Source organism: Lissotriton vulgaris, chromosome 4_1, assembly GCF_964263255.1.
Source record: "Lissotriton vulgaris chromosome 4_1, aLisVul1.2, whole genome shotgun sequence".
NCBI lineage: Eukaryota > Metazoa > Chordata > Amphibia > Caudata > Salamandridae > Lissotriton > Lissotriton vulgaris.
The window spans coordinates 347,613,116-347,625,462 of record NC_141691.1 but is presented as its reverse complement, the minus strand read 5'-3'; positions in this window follow the sequence as shown (position 1 = coordinate 347,625,462).

Sequence of the window (12,347 nt, the reverse complement as noted above, 5' to 3'; positions counted from 1 at the left end):
TCAATTGTTTCTTTTACGGGGCGTGGCTGAGCAAGCAATGGCGGCGGACGTGCCTGGGTAGAGCTCTGTGCAAGCTCCCCTAACACAGGCCGTTTCTCCGCGACAATTGCCCGCATTTGGCCCAAATCCTGAGCGAGGCTGCCTATGGCGATCCCCGGCCCCCCTGTTAAATCTGGGGCCGATCAGACGCTTCTGACTACTCCGGCGGAGAAGAGGAACAGGTGCCCCTCCGACAGGCTCCCCCGGCCGGCGCGCGTGTTCACGCGAGACCGGGGTTGAGCCTCATCCACAAGGCCCAACTGCCGAGAACTGCTGCGTGAGGCCTCCGAGCCTCAAACACAGCGAAATTGCCCTGACTATCGCCGTGACCCCAGTGGAACAACCGCTGGGCCCCTGCCACTGCTGAGATGCCGTCTATCCCGGAAGAAGAGACCCTGCGCATGCTTGCTGTTGATCCCTCCCGACCGGCATGAAAGCTGGTGCGCAGCCGGGGTTGAGGCACAGTCGAGAGGCCCAGCAGTGAGCTGCCAGCAACGCAGGACCCGGTGAACCCGCCACAGTGCCATAAACTTTTGCCCCTTCAGGCGCTGGCACTACTGGGGGCGGCCATTCTTGACCAGGCGCCCCCTGGGTGGAGCGAGGACGCTGGCTGATTGCTTGGACCGGGGCGGAGGTGAACTGCGCTTCGTATAGCCACCTCTAGCTGGCAGGACGCCTAACACGAGGGCGAAGACTTACGGAGCCGTGTGACTCCCGGGGGATCCAGCCACCGGACATTCTCACTGGTGGTCCAAAGACTTGAGCGCTGGAACCGGGGACTTTGGGGCGCTTGCGGAGTGGACGCCCCCCCCTAACCAAAAGAGACTATGACCATATCCACGGATGAGAACCACACCTTATTCGAGTGGGCACGGACCCCCCTGCATCCGCTGGCCGTTCCCGAGGTGCGACACTTGGGATGAGTGAGTACACAATACTGCTTGCCCCGCTGAGACTCTAGACAACATTGCCCCACTGTTGAGAGAGCCACTCCCTCCTTGGAAGCACCTGTGGAACTGATGTGAGGCGAGGAGGAGAAATACAGCAGACGCCGCCTGCCTTGTTTCGCGCACGGGAGCGGCCTGCGTCGTCCACGCGGGCAGCTGAAAGGGGGAGACTCCTGTCGTCGGGCCGCGCTTCCTGCCCTGGAACCCCATAACGGACAACTGCCTGCCACCTGGAGGCAAGGACAGTCGTTGACCGCAGGTGGGGAGAGCGCATTTCATTCCTCCTGGTCGCCCTCCCGAGTGTGACCGGCCGCCCTGGTGCATGACGGAGACGCCCGAGTTATGTGATGAGGCGGCCATTCTAAGTCCCCCCTACAGTAGGACCACTTTTGGCCTCACGACAGACTGTGCCCTACTTGGAACCCTGGGGGAACTTCCTGGATGAACTGACACTTTGACTGCACTACGCTGCCCATGTCTGGGGGACCCAAGATGAGAGCTGGTGCGGGTGGCACGCAGGTGAATGGGAAGATGGCGAAATCAGCTGAACTGGACCAGACTGCCAAATTAGACACAATGCTGGTGGCGATGGAGCGATTGGAGGAGTTAATACAACTGACCCGCACCTTTTTAGAATGGAAAATTGACAGCGTGGCCATAGACCTGACACACCTCCGGGCTGATCATGAAAAATTGTCGGAACAAACGTCTGCCCTCAAAGCCACCATGACGGATGTCACGGCCAAGATCGCGCAGATGGATAGACATGTTCAAGCTCTCCTTAACAGAGTGGAGTTCTTGGAGGACCGTGCGCAGGATGCTGAAGGTAGCGCGAGGATAAACAACGTCCGTATCGTAGGCCTGCCGGAACGCTGGGAAGGCAGAGAACCGACGGTACACATGGAACAATGGCTCACGGATCTATTGCCAGAAGGCACCCTCTCGCAACACTTTGTGGTAGAACGAGCCCACCGAGTACCGGCCCGTCCTCCTCTTGTGGGCTCCAATCCGAGACCCATGTTAATTCGCGTCTTGAACTACCGGGACCGTGACGCCATACTACGTCACGGAAGTTGTCAGGCATCAGAGTTGAGAACACTAAGATCATGTTATTCCCTGATTACACTGTGCAAGTCCAACGCCAGCGCGATACTTCCCTAAAGGTGAAGCAGTGACTCCGCCGCCTAGATCTGAAATATTCACCTCTATTTCCGGCCCGCCTGCGAGTGGTGGCCCAGGAAAAGACACACTTTTTCGACACTCCTGAGGCGGTTGAGGTCTGGCTTGACTCGGGCATCGATAAGGAACTCAGTAAATTGCTGCCGACGATGCGACGTGACAGAGGGACCCGGCTACGCCGTCGGAGGAGGCCCTCGCCAACGAAGCCGGCGCGAACGGAGACAGAAGTGGGTCCCACTCCCGAGCTCATACATAGCGAACAGCAGGAAGCCCTTCGGATGGTGGCGGTGATCAGCGGCTCAGTGGAAGCGGAACTTGACTTGGAGGCCAGCCCCCGCGCCATCACAAGCGACGACGAAAATATGTATGGATTGCCAGATTCCCAAATATCGGCGGACCTACCAGATGTTACTCCACAGACTGCTGACTTTGTCCAGTAACTGCGTCCTAGGGCATTTGACCCTCTCGTCTAACTCTAAAGACTTTTGCAACTGGCAGAATTTGGTGTTATAGAGACATTGCTGTGCTACTGGCGCGGCCCCCCTGTCTCTGAGGAGGCGCCCATTTCCGGTTCATTGGCTGGGGTGTAACGGGCCCCACTGTCCCTGGTGTGGCATGAATATAACAGTTGCTGGTGTGTCGCACGACAACATGGCAGTGGTGGACGGACCCCCAAAGGTGAGTGACATGTTGGGGCCTGACCTGGGGCACCGTCGGATGGCTGAGATCTGGGCCTGTGGAGTCCAGAACCCTATGTAGCAGGAACTCCTATTGGAACTGGGCCGAATTACACTATCTGCCTGTGGGGGAGGAAGCACCGTCATCCTGATCGCATGTTACCCCCGTAAGGACAGAGCCAAGGGCTCAGCGATCCCCTCTTGAACTCACGGTTTCTTGTGCTCATTAGAGCGTTTGGACGACAACATGTTCTGCTGTCGACCTTTTGGTATTGTGCTTTTGTTACCCTTGTTTACAGGTTTAATTGACTCCTTTTCTTCCTCTCATATTTTTTTACGGGCCCATGGATGTGTGCTAGAAACTTTCAATGATGTAGGGGGATGCCTGCCTCGCTGTGTGATCATGCTGGTTGTTGGGGGTGGTTGGCTGGGGGGGGGGGGAAATGAGAGACCAGATGTGTGATGGCCACGGTTAAATGTTGCACCTGGAACGTGCGTGGTATGCATACACCTTCACGCCGTTACCAGATTTATTCACATCTCAAGCGACACCAGGTGCACATAGCATTACTGCAAGAGACCCATTTGACCGGCTCAGAGGTGCACCCACTGCGCAGCAGATGGAGGGGGCAGTTGCACGCTACTGGCTTCTCCACATATGCGCGAGGGGCTCTGATCTGGATAAGCCCTTGGGTCCCTTTTGCACTCATTCATAGCACGGTCGACGCAGAGGGCAGATATGTGGTGCTTCATGGACGATTAGACGGACAACACATTGTTCTCGCCTCCATTCATGCCCCATAACACTGAGCAGGGCCGATTCTTCACACAGTTGTGAACGGTGATAGCCCAACAGCCAGGCGTTCCGCTTTTGCTGGGGGGCGACTATAATTGTGTTTTAGACATTGCCTTGGACCGGTCATTCCCCCCCTTGACTAATGCACCGGCAAATGGGGCAATGAAAGCGCTCACAGACTGGGCGATCCAGTGGGACCTACATGATGCCTGGCGCAGTCGCAACCCTCATGCAAAGGTCTATTCGTACTATTCGGGTTTCCACACGCTCCATGTTAGGTTAGACAGGTGCATGCTCTCGAGCAATATACTTCCCCATGTCACTGACACATGTTACCTGGGCCGCACTCACTCTGACCACAACCCTCACACCCTGGACTTTACTTGGGAACGCCCCCACCCGCCGGTGCCCACATGGTGGCTCCAACCAAATGCCTTATTAGATGCCCTATATGGAGAAGCAGTTTCAACCCGCCTCTTGCAGCATTTTGACGAAAACAACGGTACTGTGTCTGCCCCACAACTGGAATGGGATGCGTTTAAGGTTGTCACGAGGGGACATAGTCTGGGTATGCAGGCGGGAATGCGGAGACAGATAGAGGGAAACTGACAAGAGTCGAAGCTGCACTATTGGCGGGGGAGCGGGAGGCGGCTGAGGGGGATGATGGGGCGCTGATGGCAGCTCGAGAGCAACACACACAGCTATTAGACAGGCTGAAGAATCTAAATTATGTGGCCCATTCGGCGCTCACGCACCACCTCGGGGATAAGCCGGGTAAGCTACTATCTTGGCTGATACGGCGCGACACCCAAACTATGCCGGTAATGTCCATCCGCACCACACAGGACACCACTGTCTACACACAGAGGGCTATTCAGGAAGCCTTCACGCAACACTATGAGGGCCTTTATCGCTCTCAATTACGGGTCACCGCAGCTGACATTTCAAAGTATTTATCAACCTTACCGCTACCAGTAATTACCAATGCGCAACGTGGGGAATTAGGAGCGCCACTCACCTTGGAGGAACTCCGGACAGTCATCTTTTCCCTCTCCACTGGTAAACCCCAGGGACCTGACGGATTACCCGCGGCGTTCTACAAAGCCTATTCTATTATCCTCATTCCCGAGCTACTGCGAGTGTATAAAGCAGCAATAGCAGATTCTGCTCTCCAGCCTACGCTAAATGAGGCGTGTCTCATATCCCTCCTGAAACCGGGCAGTGACAAACTCAATATGGGATCTTACAGGCCACTCGCCCTTCTCAACACAGACTATAAGATCCTGGCGTCCACGCTAGCCCAGCGACTGGCGCCCTTGGTACCTGTTCTAGTGCATGCTGACCAGAATGGTTTTGTGCCGACCAGCAGTACCTCTTATAACATCAGGCGCCTGTTTAGAGTGCAGAGTCTAGCTACACCCCAATGGCCTCGCTCTGGATGCTTGGTGCTCGATCTTGAGAAGGCGTTCGACTCCGTGGAATGGCCCAATCTGATGCTAGTGTTGGAGAAATTTGACTTAGGGGATGCCTTTCTTCAGATGGTGGAGCTTCTGTACCGGGAGCCCGTGGTGCACGTTCGCATAGGCAGGCTTCTTTCGGACCAGATTCGCGTATGCAGAGGCACTAGACAAGGGTGCCCTCTCTCCCCCTTAATCTTCGCTCTCATAATGGACCCCCGGAGGTGAGTGACATTTTGGGGCCTAACCTGAGGCACCGCCGGATGGCTGAGATCTCGGCCTGTGGAGTCCAGAACCCTATGTAGCAGGAACTCCTATTGGAACTGGGCCGAATTACACTATCTGCCTGTGAGGGAGGAAGCACCGTCACCCTGATCGCATGTTACCCCCGTAAGGACAGAGCCAAGGGCTCAGCGATCCCCCCTTGAACTCACGGTTTCTTGAGCTCATTAGAGCGTTTGGACGACAACATGTTCTGCAGTCGACCTTTTGGTATTGTGCTTTTGTTACCCTTGTTTACAGGTTTAATTGACTCCTTTTCTTTCTCTCATATTTTTTTACAGGCCCATGAATGTGTGCTTGAAACTTTCAATGATGTAGGGGGATGCCCGCCTCGCTGTGTGATCGTGCTGGTTGTTGGGGGTGGTTGGCTGGGGGGGGGGGGGAAATGAGAGACCAGATGTGTGATGGACACGGTTAAATTTTGCACCTGGAACACCTTCAAGCCGTTACCAGATTTATTCATATCTCAAGCGACACCAGGTGCACATAGCAATACTGCAAGAGACCCATTTGACCCCATTTGACCAGCCCAGAGGTGCTCACACTGAGCCGCAAATGGAGGGGGCAGTTGCACGCTACTGGCTTTTCCACATATGCGCGAGGGGCTCTGATCTGGATAAGCCCTGGGGTCCCTTTTGCACTCATTCATAGCACGGTCGACGCAGAGGGCAGATATGTGGTGCTTCATGGACGATTAGACGGACAACACATTGTTCTCTCCTCCATTCATGCCCATAACACTGAGCAGGGCCGATTCTTCACACAGTTGTCAACGGTGATAGCCCAACAGCCAGGCGTTCCACTTTTGCTTGGGGGCGACTATAATTGTGCTTTAGACATTGCCTTGGACCGGTCATTCTCCCCCTTGACTAATGCACCGGCAAATGGGCAATGAAAGCGCTCACAGACTGGGCGCTCCAGTGGGACCTACATGATGCCTGGTGCAGTCGCAACCCTCATGCGAAGGTCTATTTGTACTATTCGGGTTTCCACACGCTCCATGTTAGGTTAGACAGGTACATGCTCTCGAGCGATATACTTCCCCATGTCACTGACACATGTTACCTGGGCCGCACACACTCTGACCACAACTCTCACACCCTGGACTTTACTTGGGAACGCCCCCCACCCGCCGGTGCGCACATGGCGGCTCCAACCAAATGCCTTATTAGATGCCCCATATAGAGAAGCAGTTTCAACCCACCTCTTGCAGTATTTTGACGAAAACAACGGTACTACGTCTGCCCCACAATTGGAATGGGATGCGTTTAAGGTTGTCACGAGGGTACACTCTCTGGTTATGCAGGCAGGAATGCGGAGACAGATAGAGGGGAACTGACAAGAGTCGAAGCTGCACTATTGGCGGGGGAGCGGGAGGCGGCTGAGGGGGATGATGGGGCGCTGATGGCAGCTCGAGAGCAACACACACAACTATTCGACAGGCTGAAGAATCTAAATTATGTGGCCCATTCGGCGCACACGCACCACCTCGGGGATAAGCCGGGTAAGCTACAATCTTGGCTGATACGGCGCGACACCCAAACTATGCCGGTAATGTCCATCCGCACCACACAGGACACCACTGTCTACACACAGAGGGCTATTCACGAAGCCTTCACGCAACACTATCAGGGCCTTTATCGCTCTCAATTGCGGGTCACAGCAGCTGACATTTCAAAGTATTTATCGACCTTACCCCTACCAGTAATTACCAATGCGCAACGTGGGGAATTAGGAGCGCCACTCACCTCGGAGGAGATCCAGACAGTCATCTTTTCCCTCTCCACTGGTAAAACCCAGGGACCTGATGGATTACCCACGGAGTTCTACAAAGCCTATTCTATTATCCTCATTCCCGAGCTACTGCGAGTGTATAAAGCAGCAATAGCAGATTCTGCTCTCCAGCCTACACTAAATGAGGCGTGTCTCATATCCCTCCTGAAACCGGGCAGTGACAGACTCAATATGGGATCTTACAGGCCACTCACCCTTCTCAACACAGACTATAAGATCCTTGTCCACGCTAGCCCAGTGACTGGCGCCCTTGTTATCTGTTCTAGTGCATGCTGACCAGAACGGTTTTGTGCCGACCAGCAGTACCTCTTATAACATCAGGTGCCTGTTTAGAGTGTAGAGTCTAGCTACACCCCAATGGCCTCGCTCGGGATGCCTCGTGCTCGATCTTGAGAAGGCGTTCAACTCCGTGGAATGGCCCTATCTGATGCTAGTGTTGGAGAAATTTGACTTAGGGGATGCCTTTCTTCAGATGGTGGAGCTTCTGTACCGGGAGCCCGTGGTGTGCGTTAGCATAGGCAGGCTTCTTTCGGACCAGATTCGCGTATGCAGAGGCACTAGACAAGGGTGCCCTCTCTCCCCCTTAATCTTCGCTCTCATAATGGAGCCCATGGCGGCGCAGCTCGGTGCCTCTCGCGCAGACTGGAGCATCCCTCTGGCTGATGGGATGCATACGGCGTCACTGTATGCGGATGGCCTACTACTTTACGTCGGAGACCTGACCTGTTTCCCGCAGGTGATTACAGACATATTCCGCGTATTTGGTGAAGTGTCGGGGCTCCGAGTTTACTAGGTGAAGTCAGGGGTGTATTCTTTTGATGCTGGCATGCCGGAATGTGATATTGTGGTCCTGGGCGAACGACTTCTTTGGTATCCAACCACTTTCCGATATCTAGGGATTTATATATATCGAGAACCCGCTGACTTGTTGGAAGGTAACCTGACAAGGGCAATCACATCACTCAATGCTCAGGTGACTTTTTGGAACACCCTCCCACTCAATGTCCCAAGTAGAATCACGCTTACAAAAATGATAGCGTTACCGAAATTGCTGTATTTTTATGCCAACCTTCCGGTTTATGTCCCGGCCCGAACTTTTCGTAAACTGGAAACTTTGACCAGGTGATTGATATGGAATACAGGGCAGCCCAGAGTCGCGCTGAAGACATTATATGCCTCGGCGGAATATGGAGGGTTGGCTGTTAATTAACCATGAGCTCTATTACTTAGCGGCACCGCTGCAATGGGTGACCTACTGGCTGAGCAGGAAGAATCTAGGTGATACTGCCACGGATGATACTGTCATGACGGTTGCACAGGTCCACACATTATTCCACCCCTTAGCTAAGGTCCGCTGCCCTAGGCAGCTACACCTTGCGGGGGCGCTGAAGTGCTATGTGAGGAGTCTGAAACTCACAAACTCCACCAAGCCATATGCTCCTAATCTACCACTCTTGGGGACGCCCTGGGAAGGCGGCGCACTCTCGGAGACGGCGTTGAGCGGCTGGACACGGGCTGAGCTAGAGGGACTAGGAAACCTCTTTGCAGAGGGCACCCTACTTCCGTTCGAGACCCTAGCGGCCAACACGGAGCTACCTGTCGGTCAATTGCTAACACACGCAGCGATCATACACTTGTTCACGCAAGCCTGGGGCAACCTCACGGACGAACCACCAACTCATCTGCTAATACAGTATTTACACGTGATGGGGAATGGCTCCCACATAGTACACTGGCTTGCGCAGGCCCTGCACATGCATACTCAATTTTCCTCACAGCGCTTGCGAGACAAATGGACTAGTGACAGGGGTTGAGACTGGACCGACAAAGAATGGGCAGTGGTGCTGGCTGGTGCGCTTAATGTTCCACGCAATTCCCTTTCAGAAACATCCAATACTATATTGTGCATCGTGCGTATTTATCCCCAAATAAAATAAATTGATATTTTGGTCTTAACACGACTGCATGCCCCAGGTGCGGGCTAGTAGATGTGCAGTTCCTGTATATGCTCTGGTCGTGCCCCCTCTTACATGATTACTGGAAGACAGTATCAAACTCTCTGGTGAAGGGTTCAGGGAGCAGTTTACCACACACATGGGAAGCTTGTCTATTAGGCTTATTCAAGTGGACGAAACAGACGAAGGTCCCGGCTAGATTTTGGGATCTCGGTCTGATAACGGCAAAACGACTTATTACCAAGCGCTGGAAAAACAGTGAACCTCCCCAGGCAATACACTGGCGTCACTCTTTTGACAACTGGGCACGGGCGGAGAGTGTGGCCTTGCACAGGGAAGAGACGGCGGGGCTTCGTATGTATACCATAGCCCGAGACTGGGATAACACCTTGGCTGCTTTTCACTAAGCGTGCCTACAGGGAGGTATCACTTAGACAATTTCCACCCTTTGGGAGATTGCCCGACTCCCCACCCTCCCTCCTCTGCCTCCGCACCTTTCACCCCTCCCGGCTCTGGGTCGTGGGCGATTGCCGGATTCCCCCACTTCCCCCCTTCTCACTACGGCCGTAGCGCGTTGCGCCGGATGACCCCTACTGCTGACGCAGTGACACACGCACCTGTCATTGACCGCGCCCCATCCCATTTGTTTTGACATCCCTCAGTTTCCAATCCCTATATTCTTAGGTTCTTACTTAAAGTTCATTGTTACGAACAAACAGTGTTATATATTGTTTGAATCACAGTTTGTCTTGAACGCTGCTTGATAGTCGCAGAGTTACCCATGAATGAGCCGCTACAGCTATCCTCAGGGAAGAGCGCTTTACTTTTGGGATAGGCACAGGAGACACACCCTAGGAATTGGGAGACAATGTCGAGCAAAACATATGACCTCACGCGCTGACACACACTGACTGTCCTGTCCTCCCCTTTCACGCCGTAACTCTAAGTGCCCCGTTTTAACCATTTACTTTGCAGGGCATGGATGGACAGATTGATTATCTGAGCGAACTGTTGTTGTTGATATGTATTTTCATGCAGCTATGTCCAACAACCTGGTCATATTGTTCTTCCTACTTTGTTTTTCTAAATATTTTTTTTCTCACTATCACGTATGGAAAACTGATAAGACATACTATGCATTTTCTGAATGGACGCTGTGTACTCTATTTTTTCATGTACTCTCATAAAAGAAAATGCAATAAAAGATGTTCAAACAAAAAATCAATTGTTTCTTTTACAATTTCTAAGTAGCACATCTGGACTCCAGAAGCTGTGAATTCCACCAGACTGGAATCACTTGTGCACCTAAAACGGAAACAGCGTAGTACCACTTTATTTGCCATTGATACCCCATTATTCCCTGAACACCAATCCCGCACTCGCTTCATTGACTACTCAGAAACTTTCCTGGGGCATGAGGAACAATACCACTAGCCTGCGACTCACAACCCTCATGTTACCCCTCCCCCATTGAAAATGTAATGGAGTACACATGGTTCAATCTTAGTGCCTTCTCCCACCATCTAGCCTTGGAAATATCCCCCTGCTTTTGGTTTGTTTGTTTTGGTGTCTCTTAAAAATCCTTGCTTGCTAGTTGTCAGTCCTGCCTCTTTGTCCCTCCTTTTTCCCTTCCGTTCCTCCCAGGCAGCAGGGACTAAGTACTATCTTTTTCCACTATCCTGCTTTGAGTGTTCTTTGGGGGACTATTTTTTCTTGATTTCCTGGTCTGTTTTTGTTTGCCTCTGTTCAGCTTCAGGCCTATAGCTGCTTACATGTAAATATAGCATTCCTCCCTCCTACCTACTCTTAATGCCACAGTTGTCTTACTGCTGCCTCCCGCGCTATACCTCCCGTACAGTTGATTGCATTTGTTTAGCCTTTATGCACTTTTCATGGCCACTGTCCGTTTGGCTTCTTTTTCAAACGATGTTCGTTTTCTTTTGGGCTTTCTTTTAAAGGGGATTGGGCTTGTTGAAGTCTTGTCTCCCACTCCTCCTTGTTGCTGGTGCTTCCATCCCATCCCTCATCCCTCTCGCAGGAGCCACCATTGTATCGTACTTTCAGGTAACTTTGAAGTAAAGCACAACGTGGTGTTTTTACTTACAAAGGCTTGTTTCCTGTGTCACTATTTGTTTTTAGGTCGAGCAGACAGAGTCTGCGCAGAGACCTATTGTTGGCCGTATTTGGGAATGTGGACACGAAAGGGGCACGAGCGCAGATTTCACCTCGTGGGCGCGCACGGCGCCGTGCCCCTCTCGTGCCTCATATTCCCATGCGCAAACACACTCACACAGCCACACTCATGCATGCCCACATACACAGTCACACGCATACAAAGGCACACACACTGCATACACACACGCACACCCCCTTAAACAGACACACGCGCACACACACAGACGCACGCACAGACACACTCGAACAGACACACTCGAACAGGCACAGACACACGTGCGTACACCCCCACCCTCACCCTCACCCTCACCCTCACCCCCACTCCCACTTCCACTCACCGGGCTCAGCTCCCCTTAGGCATGGGAGCCCCTTTCCGATGTTCTTCACGACGGGATTTCAGCTGCCGTACCTGGTAAGGCGGGGGCTGCCCGCGCATGCGCGGCATTTCTAACCGGGGCTCTTCAGAATGAAAGTGAGAAATGCCACGCATGGGCGGGCAGCCCCCGCCCTACCAGGTCTCGTTTGCTATCTGTCAGCCAGCCAGAACCACATTCCTTCTGACTGATGTCTTTTGCTACACAATGCTCGTTTTATGACTGTTGTAATGCTTTATTACCCCCGACTAAATTAGCATGCATTGCTAAATTGCATACAACGTCCCCACTATGTTTTGAAAGTGGATAGGATAAAGTCTTCCGTGTATATCCAGATATCTTTAGTTATATAGTGCATACATTTCTCATAGAGTTGGAACATTTGAAATAGACAAACAGCACTAAGGTATACATTACTGCAATGTACTGAACAGTCAATCGCTCACACCAAGGCCGCTCAAGAATAGTTCTGTTTCAACAGAGACGTGAAACCGTCCTTTCAAAGATGGCCACCACGTTCGCTCAGAGCTTGTTCTGGGCACCAAGGCGTATCCGTCCTCGATGTCTATGCTGCTAGACATGCCGCTGCTCTCCATACTAACACTGGCGTCCCGGCGCATGGCCGCGGATCCACTGCGCTGTTCTGACAGCAGCCCCGCCCCCGCCGTGACC